Source organism: Sinohyriopsis cumingii, chromosome 3 (assembly GCF_028554795.1).
Source record: "Sinohyriopsis cumingii isolate HCF-2022 chromosome 3, ASM2855479v2, whole genome shotgun sequence".
NCBI lineage: Eukaryota > Metazoa > Mollusca > Bivalvia > Unionida > Unionidae > Sinohyriopsis > Sinohyriopsis cumingii.
Genome location: NC_142963.1, coordinates 109,657,122 through 109,661,449, shown reverse-complemented (window position 1 = coordinate 109,661,449; position 4,328 = coordinate 109,657,122). Strand labels below are relative to the sequence as shown.

The window sequence follows — 4,328 nt, the reverse complement described above, 5'->3', positions numbered from 1 at the left end:
ATTTTCATTTCGTATTCTAGAGAAGTAAATTAGTTGTTAAATTTTACAAAACTTGCTGGTTTTCGCGTTGTTCTGTCACTTGGTTTAAGACCATATATTTGAATATATATATATATATATATATATATATATATATATATATATATATATATATATATATATATATATATATATATATATATATATATATATATATATATATATATATATATATAATTCTATTGCTTTTTATAGGTGGTAGAAGAGGAACGGAGAAAGCCAAAGTTACATTGGAGAAAATATTACAGTTTGTGATGGCATCTGCAGAGATACCAGTTTTAGGATACTACATGCCACCCAAGATTGAATCTTTTGATGATGGAAGTATGCTTCCTAGAAGTTCTACTTGCATAAATGTCCTTTATTTACCTTTGGGACATTTACCAGATGATGCCGCATTATTTTTCTTTTTTGACTTTGCATTTCTGAACGAATACTTCGGAAAAATGTAATCTGACATTTTTCACCTCAGTCAAAATCTGCTTGGAGATAGGGAATGGAAAAAAAAGCAATTTATTTGTCTGATTTTACTAGCATTGAATATTTGTTTTATCATAAACTTCACAGAGATGATGACAATTTACAAATAATTTAGTTCTATAAGTTATGAAATGAAACTTTAAGAGGAATTTATAGTATTATGAATTAAATCGAAAATAACACTGTGAAGTGTCGAAGTTTGAATTGCAGTGAACTTTAAAGTTGAATGTATTGGTCATTAATATTTTATCGCGTTTAAGCCAGAAAAGTGTTGTGAGAGATGACTTCGACCTTTCTTCGTTCATCTCTGCCCATGTCAGTGTAAACTTCAAAGGGGCAGCATTCCAACTAAGTGAAATTGACCGGGCTATCTTAACACGGCCCTTACTAAGTAAACATTTGAACTACCAACCCTAACCGCTTGGTAGGAACCTATGTCCACTTATCATTTTTCAAAGGGAAATAGTTACGCACCGTCATTCACAGATTCCGACCTGTCTAAACCTGATAAAAGGAATTATTTCTTTGGGAAAAATTAGGGACCGCTGCCTACGATTGGGCAGAATAAATTAAGGCGTGCACTTTAGAAGCAATCAGACTTTAAAGTGACGACCTAGTCAAAATTCATAAGTCTAAAATTTGCTGAAAGAGGAGTCTAGACTTCCGAGGAGGCCTAAAGAGAATATTGCTCTCCTTGTTCAACAAGAAAAGGACCAGGAGACCGTCTTGTTAAAGAAAGACAGGTTTTAATGCTCGGAAGCGTATGTTCTGAAAGAGAACATCAACAAGGTACGCAATTTTAGTTTTACGTAATATTCTATTGTTTGATTGTTTGTTTATACAAATGTGTTTTCTATGATTAGTTTTCCATATATGTATCGTTTATTTAATTTCATGGAAATGTGTTGATGCTAGAGTTGTTGTGCAATTTATTTTATTCAATTTCATGGAAAGTGTTGATGCTAGAGATGTTATGCGATTTAATTTTTATTCATTTTCATGGAAAGTGTTTATGCTCGAATTGTTATGCAATTTACCTTTCAATTTTACAGTTATTAGTTCATTGGTAGAATTGATTGCATGCGATCCAAATGTTCATATATGTAGGATTTCAAAGGATTATTTGCAATAACTTCCTTTGTTTGTTAGGACGATACTTACCTAATTATATCTGATTTTGTAATGTTTGAATAATCTTGTAGGTTAAGGATTGCTGCGAGTTACAATTTGTGAATTTCATGCAATATCAATCGAACATGTAGTAGCATATGTAAAAGAATACGGCAATATTCGATAGACGCTCGCGTGGTAATTTAAGACCTGCAACTGGAAGCAAGGTCATTGTCCTACCATACTAAGTCAGGATTTACACAGTGTGTGGATAGCCAACATGCTCTGAGTAACGTGAGGGAATGTTGTGTACGTCTAGAGAGTGGGGTATACAGAAATTTAGGGGTAATTTTGTCTTTTAAGGAACATCTTTATGGGATAGAGATTGGACAGTCTGAAGACAGAAGTCTGAGGAAAAGAATGACGAAGTCAGAATAAAAGGACCAGTAAGTCCATGAATGGTCAAAGCACACAGCTTAGCGAGGATGAACTAGGAGACGTGGATATACGGTCAAGATAGGAAGGTGGTGATGCAAATCATTCGTGGACATTGCGCTCTTTTCAACTTTTGTTATGATGATGAAATAAATACAATTTGGACGCGCCTGTTAAATTCTATTGATATAATCTAACTTGAATTGGAATTGACGTTATTAATTTGTTCTAATTAAATGTGTTATTTTCTTGTCAAAGGGGGCTCGTTTTGCTTTATTTCTTCCAGGTATTCTCGCTCAGTTCTCTGTTGAAATTATATTCTTCTTTCACTCCCGCCGGGCTATAATATCGAGGGAGGTCATCCTCTAGATAACTCCAGCCAAATCCAATTGAATACCCCTCTTACTAAGAGGGAAACGTTACAAATACTAAACGTTATACTCCAAGTCCAAAAGAATAGGGTGTTTCATATGAATTCCATATCCTGAATGTGCTGATGTACTAACATTATTAATGTATAACAATGGCATTGTCTAGAACTCTTTTGAATGAATTCACAATAATAACAATAATCACAGAATAATATTTTAGTGAAAAGTCAATGAGATCTTTGTAATTTTGATGAGTAATCCAACTCTCAAATTATATCTAAACAAAACATTAAATATATCTGCAGAATAACATTAAATAAGAACAAAGAAAAATCGGAATGAATTCATTGTTCAACTCCTATACCTTGTATACACTTTAAGGCTCTACGTTGAATTAATTTCCTACTCGATATAGATCTATCTATCAACACCTCCCATTTCACATGTTTCACAATACCTCTCACTGCGACAGAGCTCATCAGGCTTAATCATCAAATGTGAAATTACCCCAAACTTGTAAACAGGTCCATTATTAAGATTGATTTTGAAATGAGTCAGCACATATTAATGTACCTTCAATGCAATCTTAAGTAATGCACCAAAAAGGAAAAAAACAATATATACGTAACAATATAGGTATAATTTAATGTGAGACGGACATAGCAATATATATATATATATATATATATATATATATATATATATATATATATATATATATATAACTCGATAACTCGTACACAACAGAGTCCACAAACATAGACCGCATTATAAGCGAGGGCGCGAGTTACCGAGGTACCTCCAAAAATTGTTGAAACTTCGCTTTGACATCGAGAAAACCGAGGGAGTGGGGAAGCGTTAGGGAATTGGGCTGTTTACTGACTGAATCCTCATTTTACAATCACGTCGATAACAATTTTTAATAACGCGCTTTTTCTAATGAAGTTGTTCGTTATTTTGTATACATAACATTTATTTTCAAAATGTCCAACTTGTAAAAGATCGTTCCAGCTGGTTTCAACAACCATCACGTGAAAAATCTGTGTAACACGTCAATGCATTTTATTTTATTGATGAGTCTAATTCCCATAGTGGTATTTAATAGTATCCTGCCAAATCGGGAGTCCACAGAGCAGGGAACTAGACTAAATGTTGATATACCCCCAAACAAGAATCCTTTTTTAAAAAACAAAATAAAAAAACGCGACATTTATTTCGTGAAACGATCTTCTATGTCGAAACTCATTTTTTGTATTGTTCAATTAGTACAATATTGATGTCGTGATTTCATTGGAAGTATTAATGAAACTTCTTATCATCCTTGAGGATATCTCTAAGTGCCAGTTCAAAAATTCTCTGAAACTCGCTTGCCCACAATGGTCCGTATCTGTGAAAACAAGCTCTTTATTTTACGAAGTATTCATTTCGCTTGGCTGCATTGCTATCTTTGATAACAGTTATGAAAGAGTCTGTTAATTTAAGGTAGTTTATGTTACATACACGATAACATTTATAACAGTGTTCGATTATTCAAATGAAGCGAGTTCACACGATATACGACCGGGATCACTAGATTTTAAGTTTATAAGATTTTTGTGCCTTTTAACTTTTCTTTTATTCGACCTTTTTTATTTGATTCAAAAGACATAATTAACGTGATAATACAAAGGAGGCCAGCTTTTCGTTCAATGCACCACAAGTCAGTTATCAAAACACGGTCGGCACTTAATTAGGTTCTCGGAGAAACGCGCGAGGACATAGCTGCTAAGAAAGATTGACGCATTTTACGTTTAGTTACAAGAGGACACATTACATTTATGATGATTACACTTAAAAGAAACTAAAAGATAGAACTAGAACACAACTTTCAGTTGATAAATACATTATTTAATT

The 4,328-nt window shown here is 33.1% G+C and overlaps 1 long non-coding RNA gene across 1 annotated transcript; it reads left to right on the top strand.

Moving 5' to 3' along the window:
• The first annotated feature begins 243 nt into the window (after positions 1-243).
• On the top strand, positions 244-2,229 carry LOC149803560 (uncharacterized). The gene is made up of 2 exons (XR_016419962.1): positions 244-1,308; positions 1,993-2,229. It is a non-coding gene; the product is annotated as an uncharacterized LOC149803560 (long non-coding RNA).
• Positions 2,230-4,328: the final 2,099 nt, after the last annotated feature.